This window comes from Arachis ipaensis, chromosome B10 (assembly GCF_000816755.2).
Source record: "Arachis ipaensis cultivar K30076 chromosome B10, Araip1.1, whole genome shotgun sequence".
Classification (NCBI taxonomy): domain Eukaryota; kingdom Viridiplantae; phylum Streptophyta; class Magnoliopsida; order Fabales; family Fabaceae; genus Arachis; species Arachis ipaensis.
The window spans coordinates 103,613,119-103,626,042 of record NC_029794.2 but is presented as its reverse complement, the minus strand read 5'-3'; positions in this window follow the sequence as shown (position 1 = coordinate 103,626,042).

Below are 12,924 nucleotides of genomic sequence, written 5' to 3'. Positions count from 1 at the left end.
CTCTCTCTCTCTAAAACTACATCTAAAACCTAAAATTATGTGAATGAATATTGTGTCTTCTATTGTCTGAATGAATGGATTGATTCCCCCACTTTATAGCCTCTAATCTGTATTTTCTGGGCCAAAAAATGGGTCAAAATAGCCCAGAAATTGCCCCCAGCGATTTCTGGTACGTACAGGTCGCTGCAAAGTCACGCGGAAGCGTTGTCCACGCGTTAGCGTGAATTGGGTTTTTGCCAGGTCACGCGGCGTGCGCGTCACCTGGATTCGGGGCAGCTATAGCAAATTATATATCATTACGAAGCCCCGGATGTTAGCTTTTCAATGCAACTAGAACCGCGTCATTTCGACCTCTGTAACTCAAGTTATGGTCGATTTAGTACCAAGAGGTCAGGCTGGACAGCATTAGCAGTTCCTTCAGTTTCTTGTATTCCTTCCACTTTTGCGTGCTTCTTTTCTATCCTCTAAGCCATTCCTGCACTGTAAACCCTAAAATCACTTAACACACATATCACGGCATCAAATGATAATAAGAGAGGATTAAACATATGAAATTTAAGGCCAAAGAAGCATGTTTTTAATCATAGCACAAAATCAGGAAGGAAAACGTAAAACATGCAAATTGTATGAATAAGTGTGAGAATAATGGATAAAATCCACTAGATTAAGCACAGGATAAACCCTAAAAATGGGGTTTATCAACTTCCCCACACTTAAACATTAGCATGTCCTCATGCTAAGCTCAAGAGAACTAAAAGAGTGAAGAGGAATGGTAGAAAGTATGAAATGCAACCTATGTATATGAATGCAACTACATGCAAAAATATTTCTACTATTAGTTTTTATTTTATTAGTTTTTGTTTTTATTTTCTTTTGCTACTATAAATTCTCACACCTCTGGTTTCAAGTTTGGTTCTAATGTTGTTGGAAGGAATGGAAGCTATAACAGGAACATGCATCAAGGTCGGAACAATCAAAGTTGGAAGGAGCCACGAGGATCTGATCAACCTTTTCGGCAACAACACCTTCCAAGATACTATGGACAACGACCATCCTACAATGCATGCCCAGACATTAGATATGATGGACCTTTTCGTGACAACCAACCTCCACCAATTTACTATGGTCAAAAGCCATTCCGAGGTGCGTACTAAGATGATAGATATGGTGGACCCCCTTGTAGTTACCAGCAAGCTCCATCATATGCCAATGAACCACCTCCTCAACATAGCTTTGAACCACCATACTCACAAGCCACCTACAATCGTTCACCTCCATATGACCCTAATATTTACCTACCCCAATTCCAATCCAATTACCCCCAAGAACCACCACTTCCATATGCACCATGTCCATATCCATCGACCCAAGAATCACAGGCTTGCCTCAAGGAAACAGTGGATCAATTTCATGCAACCCTTCATCAATTGGAGCAAGCAATAAATCGATTACCTTCCAGACATTCGGACACTCAAGGAACCCCCATGGCTTCATGTGGAGAATCTAATGAAGAACGTAGCATGAAGGAGACACTAGAAACTCCGGTAGATAGTAAGGAGCATGACTTTGTATTGGAACAAGTGGAGGAAGCCGGAATTATTGAAGAGGAAGAAGTGGTCGAAGACTTAGGAGATGCAGAACGTCCATGGGAAAGCCCAGTCATAAAACCCCCTTTCTAAGGAGTTTGAATTTGATGTTGAGGAGGGTGTACAACCTCCAAGGCATATCATAGTTGAAGACTTTGAAGGGGATGATCAAGAGATGGATTCAATCATTGATGAATTCTTATCTACATTTGAATCCTCTCCCATTGGACTTGACATGGAGATTAAAGAAGAAGAAGCATAACCTCCCATGCCCTTGGTGAACAATGAAGAAGAGATCGAATTGGAAGAAAGCTACCAAGAGGAAGAGGTTGATATTGAAGAAGCTTGCAAAGAGGTGGAAGTTGTCAAGGAAGAGCACAAAGGAATGGAGCTTGAAATCACCTTGCCAAAGTTCTTGGAGACCTCTTCCCCAAAGCCATTACCATCCAATACAACATTCAAGTGGGTAAAATTCTTATCCTTGACCTTTACTTTCCCACTTGAATATGGTTTACTTGAGACAGATGGTCAGCTTAGAGCTCTTTGTAGCGTTAAGAGTAAGAGGAAGATGGTTAGTGGTTGGAGTTGTCATGCAAGGTTCAATATAGTTATATGCTCCAAGTTGAAGTGCAAGGATTGGTATAGAACCAAAGTGAATGGGTCTAGGAGGGTGTTTAGGTGCCTAAATGAGAATTCTAAGGCTGAACCACCCGGATGGAATCATCATGATCCACTTGAAGACGGGTGTAGAAACAAGATTTGGGATCCGGGAAAATATGAAGATCAATTTTGGGAGCTCAAAGCTTGTGAAGAACTCCATCAAAGCTTGAGAAATTTACTTGGTATTGATAGAGCTTTTTGGAAGTCCAAGCATTGGTGGAAATTTCAAGACGAGTTCAAGCACAAGCCACCATGACAAGGAGCTCACCAAATGTCCAACTTAAGGATTTTAACTAAAAGTGCTAAGTGGGAGACAACCCACCATGGTATGATCGTTCCTTTTCAGTCTTAGTTTTAATTTATTTTATTTTATTCTACTCTATGTTTATTAGTGTCATTCATAACATTTGCATCAGCATCTTCATTTTGCATTCTACATAAAAAAAAATTTTGCACACGACGCTTTCAAACCAAGAAGAAAAGAGGCACAGAGTCACGCAGGAGCGTGGCTGGAGGTGCGCCTTAGGCACAACCATGCCCACGTGAATGCGTCGCTGACGCATCCGCGTCATTTTGAAAAATAGCCTCCCACGCGTGCGCGTCGCCCATGCGCACGCGTGGCCCTGCGAACTCGACGTAAATGGGTATATGGCAGTGAGTTATGATGGAATTGGGTTGGAATGGTGCTGAAAGCACCTACAAAAAGAGGACATTCACGTGTGCGCGTCACCCACGCGCATGCATCACCCAAAAATTTGGCAATATGTGCACGAAACAGAAAGTTGCGCGAACGCAAGGCTGCACTCGCGCCAATGGCACAGTTCACTTCACGCGAACGCGTGACCCACGCGTCCGCGTCACCTGAAAATTATCACATACCACGCAATCGCGTGACCCACGCTTCCGCGACGCACAGTTTAACTAGATCTGCGCCAGAATTCTTATCTTTTCTTCCTCAATCCTAATTATCTTTCTATTATCATTCTTCCTTCTTTTCTCCTTTCTCCTTCTTTCTTTCTTCTTTCTTACTTTCTTCTTCTTTATCTTTTTAACTTCTCATCCTTCTTCACTTTCATTATATTTTACTTAATTTATTTGCATACTCTCATTCATTGCATTTTAATTTTGTGGATATTTTTATTTTCTTTTCTAAATTCATTATTCTTCCATTGGTGTTAAATTTTCTTATTCAACTGTTACATCTTTTCTTGAATTATTATGGTGCTTCATGACTTGTTTTATTCTGATTGGATATTATTATTCATAAGTCAATGCTATTCTTTTATGATACTTGCATTCCATTTGCATTGATATGCACTTATATTGTCTTTCATTACCCACACTCCTCCCCTTTGTTGCAAATTTTGCACTACTGGTATGCCATGTGCTTCTATTTTTTTCTCACTTGCACATTGTAGCTACCATGTAATTGAGACCCTCATTATTTGGCATTAACCCAACCAGACTTTATTTATTTTCTCATCTTTATTTCTGGGTTACTTTTTCTTCTTTTCCTCTTCTTTCAGGCTGGCCACCGAGGAAGGGAAACAAAAAACGTTTGGGACAACAGACAAGTCCATCTGTACAATCCTTGGAGAAAAGCGTTAGTTGGAGCCACCCATCCACTTGCACATCTCAGCATGCACCGAGGACGGTGCAATCTTTAAGTGTGGGGAGGTCGATACCGATCTCCATGGGTTAGTTATTTTATTCTCAACACCAATATTTTACTTTATTAGTTCATTGTTGCATTTGCATGTTTGATTGCATATTTGTTTGATTTTGTGCATATTTTACCACTGCTTGGTTAAAGTAATATTTTCTTTTTCAAGAAACTTTTTATAACATTTCACTAATTTGAAATTAAAATTTTTATTAAACTTGTTTGAAGAAATATTATTTTGGAACATGGTTTAGAGCTCGAACACACAAAACCTGTGAGATTTTGAGCTTATTTGATTGGTTGCATTTTATCAACCAATAATTTATTTTTGGTGTGTGTTGTTCTCTCTAAAATTGTGATCTTTGTCTTGCTTAATTCTATATTTCCATGGTTTCATGTAAGCATGTACTTATATGATTGAGGCCTTATTTCACTGAGCTTACGTACCCATATAGCCTTAACCTTTCATTATCCTTTGCAAACCAATGTTGAGCTTATTTTACCCCTTTTATTCTTTACTTTAGCACATCATTAACTCTAAGCGAAAAACAATAATGTCCTTAATTTGAATCCTTGGTTAGCTTAGACTAGTGAGAGTGCTCATGAATTAAGTGTGGGGAAAAGTGGGTTTGGAAACGTTTGGTTTTGGAAATTAAGTATGTTAAACTTCTTTATGAAAATGTGAAAGAATATTGAGAATATGTTCATGTATTCAATAATTTAATCATATGCATTGAGAAAAATAAAAGAAAAAAATATAAATAAATAAATAAATACATACATATATATATATATATATATATAAAGAGAAAAAGAAAAGAAAAAGAACAAATAAGTAAAAGGGGACAAAATGCCCTAAAGTAAGTGGTGAGAGCAATGCATATGTACTGTACTTGAAATTAGAATGCATGAATATGTGGAAAACATGGTCAATGGATAGTTAGATGTTGTATTATGATTACATGGATTGTCTTAAGTTAGGTGGGAAAAGTTTAAGTTAATTAAGGATTCAGATTTTAGTCCACTCGGCCAAATACAATCCTACCTTGACCCTAACCCCATTACAACCCTTAAAAGACCTCTTGATATGTGTATTTATGAATTAAATTTTTTTTTATTGGTAGAAGAAAAGCAAGCCTTAGAAAGCAAGGTTAGTAGAGAATTGAGAGAGTCGAACCTTAAATACTTGAGTGATTAAAGTGTATACACTTCTGGTGAGGGTTCGATGCTCGATTCTTTGTTCCCGGCTTTCATGAGCTATTTTCTTCTGCAAGTTCACTTGTACTTTATTTTGTGATTTGAATTAGTGAAGTCCAGTTTATATTTGTTCTTAAAAGATTTGTTTACTTTTAACCAAGTAGGTAGAAATATTTTTGCATGTAGTTGCATTCATATACATAGGTTACATTTCATACTTTCTACCATTCCTCTTCACACTTTTAGTTCTCTTGAGCTTAGCATGTTTACGCGTCCATCCTTTTTTGCCCACCCACGCAGACGCGTCAAGGACGCACACGCGTGGATTCAAAAACCTTAACCCCATCCACGCGAGGAACCCTAGCGCAGTCACGCACCCTTTCCTCCCAACGTTCCATTTCCCTCTTCATCCCTCCAACCTACGTAACTCCATAATCACCACCAGCTGGCGACCTCATAGCCTTTGCCGCCCCATCCCCTTTCTTCCCCTCCCTCCTTCTTTCTTTCTCCCTCTCTTTCCCCCCTTCTCTCGCTCTTCCTCTCTCTCTCATTCACTCAATTCACTGTCCTCTCTCACTACTCTCCTCTCTCAGCCTTCCGTCCGGCCACCGCCATTGTCGCCGGTAAACCTTCAACCATCACCAACCTTCTTCTCCTTCCTCAGCCAATCCCTACCCCAGCGCCTCACCTTTCCTTCTACCCTGTTCTTCTGTTCGGCACCCCTGTCTCGCCACCATCTGAGTCGCGAGCACGACCGAACCGCCGCCACTACTAGACGGCGCTGATTCCATCACCTTCCCCCTTCCATTTCCAATTCTGTTTGCTTCCCTGCCAGGTTTCTTTTTCCCCTGCCTTCTGCTCTATTCTGTAGTTTGTTTTATTAATTCTATTTATTAATTTCTGCTAGAATAGTTATTTAATTTCTATTTCTTTGGTTAGATAGAAATGCATGCTGTTAGGTAGTTAGGATGTGGTTAGAGGATTCTAGGCCTGATAAGTACTCCGTTCTTGTTTACTTTCTGCATGTTATATGCTTTACTGAATAATGGTTGCTGTGATGATTTATGTTTTACATGCTGTTACCTACTACTGCCTTGCTGAGATTCATTGTCTGATTAAGTTTGATGCTACCTAATATATGTAATCCATGATAGAATATATGTTTGTTACATTCTTGGATTCATATGACTGTTTTTGCTGCCGTTTGCTATCCGGGAACGTCCAATTTACTGCCGAAATGCTGCCCAAATTTCTAGAAAATTGTTATGTTCTTCAACTTGCAACCTAAGACCTGAACTTGACACTTTTTTTAAAATCGAGTTTTACATGACTTCAACAAGTTCACTTCATAGGTTGTCTGGGTTGGCATTTCTGTGCTTATTTGTGTTTTCCATGATATGCATTGACATAGTTAGTTCAAGGAATTGTTTGACGGATTTCTGAGTCACCCAAACCCTTGCCTGACTTATCTATGTGAACCTTCATGTGCTTTCAATGCCAAGATTAAGTCAAATGCCTTTTGACTCAAACTAAATTTACCATTTGACTTTAACTTGCAAATTCTTGAATATGGTTCATTCACTTGCAATGCTTGGTGCATTCACTAGTGTAACCTTTTCTACTTCAAAATGGTTTTCAACTTGCTTTTGGCTACAATGGTTTTCAACTTGCTTTTGGCTACACCTAGTGCATACTTTACTCTTTCAACACCAATTATTGCAAACTTCGTGACCATGACATTGATTGATAATTTGCTTCCCATTTATATGATTTTATGCAAAATTTCATATTTATCATCAATGACCGCATCTCCTTCATGAATGTGAGTGTGCTAATCTTCCATACTTTGTGCATTCCTTTTAATTGAGCCAACAACCGTCATACCATTAACCTTTGAACTGGTTTTCTAACCTCTAACTTGATTAACCACCTAACTTCTCTTTTTGTTTTCAAATTAACCCATTAACCAATCTTTTGGGTATGACGTTGTTTAGGCTTAATAAACAAAGCATTATGCAAATATGGCTTGAATTCTTGGTTTGTGACTTTGTTTGAGTTCTAAATTTTTTTTCTTGCATTCCAAGAATCCTTATCTCTTAACTCACTTCATGATCATATATCAATCCTCTTGTCTTCCGAATATGTCATGCCTCACTTTGTTTTCCTCTACGTGGCTTAATTGTTTATATCTTGCATATCTATTTTTCAGGATGGCCGATAGAGGAAAAGCCAAGGTTAACCCCAAGGAAGAGAAAGAAAACTCAGCCCTTCACTCTTTCTCCCTACTATGACTATGCAAAGAACCATCTACATGATGAGGATAAGGCTAACCAGCAACTGCTACCCACTGACACAAATAAGTTCCCTAACCTCTATTGTGAGCTCCACTTTCTGACATACCAGAAGAAAAATCTGAATATAGAGAAAAAACTGGTCCTCCCGACTGATGTGAGACGAGCTATTACGACCCGTATTCAGGGGATGGGCATGGGATTTATTGACAGGGATCTAGGCAGGTGAACTCCTCTTGGGTGAAAAAATTTTACTGTAACTTCTTCAGACACACCCTTGAGTCAGTTCACCTGCGAGGCGGTCAGGTATTGGTTACGGAGGCGGCTATTCAGGATAGACTCGGTTGTCTGCCTAGGACCGGTACTACAGATGCCATTGAGCATGCAGAGGTAGTCATCCATTGCATGACTTTTGACTATGATGCGCTGAGGGATGTTATCACCACCCCGGATGCCCCTTGGGTGATGGACGCTGACAACAAGAAGCCCAAGGGGATGCTGTTTACTCATCTTTCTAGGGTGGCCAGGACGTGGTAGCAGATCTTTGCACATTACGTTATGCCGACCACCCACTTCACAGAGATCCCCATAGACATGCTAGTCTTGATCGGATTGTGTCATGGAGGGGAAGGAGGTATATTTTCCTCGTTTGATCAGGCGATACATGTTGCGAGCACATGTCTGAGGCCTACTCCCCTTTCCCACCCTGGTCACCACGATGATTCAGTTGGCTGGAGCCCCCTGGGAGTCACATGATGAGATACCACCACGACACCCCCGACCCACAGAAAGGAGGAAGTGATTCTGTGGGGGGAGTGGGTGCACGAGAAGCCCCCATCTCGGTGCCGCTCTAGAGCCAGAGTAGCAACGACACCTGGCGCTTCTTCATCCTCAGTCCCAGTAGGACCATCAGCACCAGCAGCATCCACATCACCACTACCACTAGCACCCCAGCCGACCTATCTGTTAGTCCAGCACCTGATCCGTTTTATGGAGCGCAGTGAGCGCTGCATTATGCGACGCTTGGACAGGATGGATCAGATGTTCGTGACATTGGGCATTGAGTTGCCCCCTCTTCCCGAGTCTTCTACATCCAAGGAGGAGCATGCCGAGGAGCATGAGGCGGAGCCAGCTCAGACAGAGGCACCATCACAGACACAGGCCACTCTGGAAGTTCAGCAGCCATCTGAGGAGCCGTAGCCTGAGACCTAGCCAGATGCGACAGTTGACCCTCACCATGAGCCACAGCAGTAGCATCGAGGACGATGCTTCATCTTAAGTGTGGGGAGGTCACCGTCGTTGCCGTCGGTGGAATTGTCATTTTGGGTGATAAGTTCGGACATTTATCTTTTATTTTGTGCTATTTTTAGTATTTTACACTTTGCTTTATCGCACTTTCTGGATCATTGTATATATTAGTATTGTGGATACTTATATTCTAGTTATTGCATTTTGCTTGCACCTTAGATTAGATACCTTTCTTATTTTTAGTAGATTTTCTTTACATAGTTGTTTTAGTTTGTTTTAGCTTTTTGGTTGTGATTAGAAAAATATTTTAGATTGTTGAAACTTAGTTGACTCTTTTTATATATGAAATGTGTTTTGATTGAAAAAGGGGTAAACTAAAGAAATTTTTAAATTCTTCTCAATCACAACGTTGCATCAATAAACTTAGTCAAAATAATGAAATTTTCCAAGAAATTCATCTATAGGGCACCACCCCAATTGATTGAAATTTTTTTTAGAACTTGCTTGAATTATACACTTTGTGGATCATGTTTTGAGCAAAGAACACAAGCATGTGAGTTTTGAGCCTTAATTGTGTGGTTACATCTTATAACCACTTATTTTCATTCTTGTGTGCATTATCCTCTTTCTATGATTGTAATCTTTGATTTGTTTGATTCTTTATGTCCATTATTTTGTGTATGAATGCACTTATATGATTGAGGCCATTGTTCAAATAGCTCATTTGCCCAAATAGCCTACCTTTTATCTTCCATTGTTAGCCAATTTTGAGCCTATGCTTAACCCATTTGTTCTTAATTGTAGCACATTACAAGCCTAAGTGAAAAATAATAAATGTCCCTTATTTGGATCTTTGATTAGCTTAGGCTAGTGAGAGTGTTTATCATTTGATTTTGGGAAAGTTGGATACATTGGGTAGAGATAAAAGTGTGTTTGTGTTTTTGTTGAAAAATCTTGGGAATTAGGTACATACTCATGTATTAATCATGTGTAAACCATATGCATTGATGCTTTTGTATATATTTTAGTTTGAAATATATATATATATATATAGAAAAAGAAAGAAAAATAATTGCAATAAAAAGAGGACAAAAATGCCCCAAAATCCAAAGTTCAATAAGAGTCAAAGCATATGTGTGGTGATCAAAGAGAATGCATGAGTGTGTGAAAAAGTGAAGAATGAGTAGTTAGGTTTGTTTAGCATTGTATAGGTTTTCATAGGTTAGGTGAGAAGTTTAAGTTAATCAAAGATTCAAATTCTAGTCCACTTGACCATATGCATCCTTACCTTGACCCTAACCCCATTACAACCTATGGAAAAGTCCTCGTGATATTTGTATGCATGCATGAAGTAATTGTTGATTGTTAGATGAAAAACAAATCTTGGAAAGCATGATTAGGGGAGAATTGAGTGAATCAACCCCATACACTTGAGTGACTAGAGCGGATACACATCCGGTAAGGGTTCGATCGCTCAATTACATGTTTCCACCCATGATCATCTTTTCTTGCAAGTTTGTAAAGTCTTTCAATGATTCAATTCAATTGTGGGTTTGCTTTGATTACTATTACTTTAGCCCTTGTACTTGTACATGTATTCTTGGAGATTGATTTATTTTGACCAAGCAATTGCATTCATGTAGATAGATTGCATATAGATAGATTATATATAGTTAGTTTGCATTGAATAAATGTTGATACCCCTTTGCTTCTTTCTTGATTTTAGCATGAGGACATGCTTAGTTTAAGTGTGGGGAGGTTTGATAAACCCCAATTTTGTGGTTTATCTTGTGCTTATTTTAGGGGATTTTATCACCTTTTCTCACATTTATTCAATGAAATAGCATGGTTTTGTAATTCTCCCTTAAATTGTGCTTAAGTGTAAAAACATGTTTTTTAGGCCCTTAAATTGGTGATTTTAATTCACTTTAATTCCATTCGATGCCTTGATGTGTTTGTTGAGTGATTTCAGGTTCATAAGGCAAGTATGGGATGGAAGAAATGAAGAGAAAAGCATACAAAGTGGAGAATGCATGAGGAAACAAGGATTTGGAGTACATCAACCCACGCGCACGCGCAGAAGACGCGCACACGTGGAAGTGAAGTTACATGGCGACGCGTACGCGCACATGACGCGTACGCGTGGATAGGGAAATTGCCAAGCGACGCGCACGCGTGGCACGCGTGACCCACGCGTACGCGTCGATGCTCGCATGTGACTCACTTAAAGGCAAAATACTGGGGGCAATTTCTGAGCTGCCCAGGCCCAAATACAACTTGTTTCTGAGGGTATTTGATGCAGAATTGAAGATTGAGCAAAGGGGGAGCACTTAGTTAATCATGATGAGCCTTTAGTTAGTTTTCTAGAGAGAGAAGCTCCCTCTTCTTTCTAGAATTAGGTTAGGATTAGGTTAATTTCTATTAGATCTAGCTTTGATTACTTGATTTCATCTTGTTTCCTCTACAATTCCTTGTTCTAATACTTCAATTCTTCTTAGTTCTTTTGTTAATTTTACTTTTATGCTTCTTTTATGTTCATGAATGCTCATGTTGGATTTGGATTTTCTATTAATACAATTGATGTTTGATGTTCTTTTATTGATGATTGGAGTTGTGAATTTTACTTTTCTTGCAATTGGTAGTTGGTAGATTTACTATTCCTTGCAATTCATTATGCTTCCCTTTTATGCCTTCCAAGTGTTTGACAAAATGCTTGGTTGGATGTTAGAGTAGATTTTGAGCATTCTTGGCTTGAAAAGAGTAATTAGGTAATCTTGAGTCATGAATACCTAACTTATGTTGGTGATCTAGAATTGTTAGTTAATATGATTTCCATTGACTCTAATCTCTTGCTAATTCAATTAGTGAGTTGATTAAGACTTTTGGATTGAGATTAGCTAGTCTTGTTTGACTTTCTCTCATAGAAGATAACTTTCACCTTCTTCCAACATTGGAGATGACGAAATAGGATAAATTCTTGTTAATTATTGTTATTAGTGACTAGAATAGAAAGCCTATATTCTCAAATCTTTCCAATGATGTCTCTCTTTATTACTTGCTTTCTTTAGTTACTTGCTTGATTTACTCTTCTTGTCATTTAAATTCTTGCCCATTTATTTTCTTGCCCTTTTACCAATCAGACCCCCTTGCACCTTCAGAGTCAATAATTGACCACTTCATTGCAATTTCTTGTGAGACGACCCGGAGTTTAAATACTTCGGTTAACTTTTCATTGGGGTTTATACTTGTGACAACTCAAATTTTTTATGTGAGAATTATTTGTTGGTTTGGAGCTATGCTTACAACGAAGTTCTTATTTCTATAAGAGAAATTCTAGACCGATATGACAATTTCTTAACTATCACTGACATGCTGAATGCAATAAACTATGCTGGAGTTCTGCCACACATGCTGAAATTAAAAGTTGGTGTACCTGTCATGTTGTTAAGGGACATTGATTAATCCAATGGGCTTTGTAGTGGTACCAAACTACAGGTGAGGAAGCCAGGTAACCATGTCATTGAGTGCATGGCGTTGATTAATGAAGGGTCTGGGCAAGTTGTTTTAATACCTAAGATGAACATGGTTCCAAATAACAAGACGCTTCCATTTAAATTTTAAAGAAGGCAATTTCTTATTATGCTTTCATTTGCAATGACAATAAACAAGTCTCAAGGACAAACTCGTAATAGGATTTGACTATTTTTACTGAAATTTGTATTTACATATGGTCAATTTTACGTTGCACTTTCTCGAGTTAAATCAAAGGATGGGATTAGAATTGTAATCCAAAATACCATGGGGTGATTGAAAAAACTACCATAAATATTGTATATTGTGGAATTTTCCAAAAAATTCATTAAACATTAAACTGATGTTACAATATCAATCATTCTGATTATACTCCTGTCTTATAAATTTATAATTTTTCATCTCATGTTATAATTTTATAATCTTTGAATTATTTTTGTTTTGTGCATCGCATGGGTGTATTTACTAGTAAAATTATATAAATTTTAGATGAAACATACTGACTAAAAATCAATTTCTATATGAAAAGAAAATTGGTGTAATGCACTAATTTTTATCATTGGTATGTGATTTATATGCCTGTGGTTGCAGCACTTTTTCGCACGTTAAAAGCATGAATGACCATTGAGAAATTTTTTGCAACCTTCGAAATGTAGACGAGTGTAGTTTGCATTAAATATTCAACATTTTTAATTAGTACCTGGATTTTTCAAAAAGTGTTTTTTTTTTTTTTTTGAAAGAATATTGA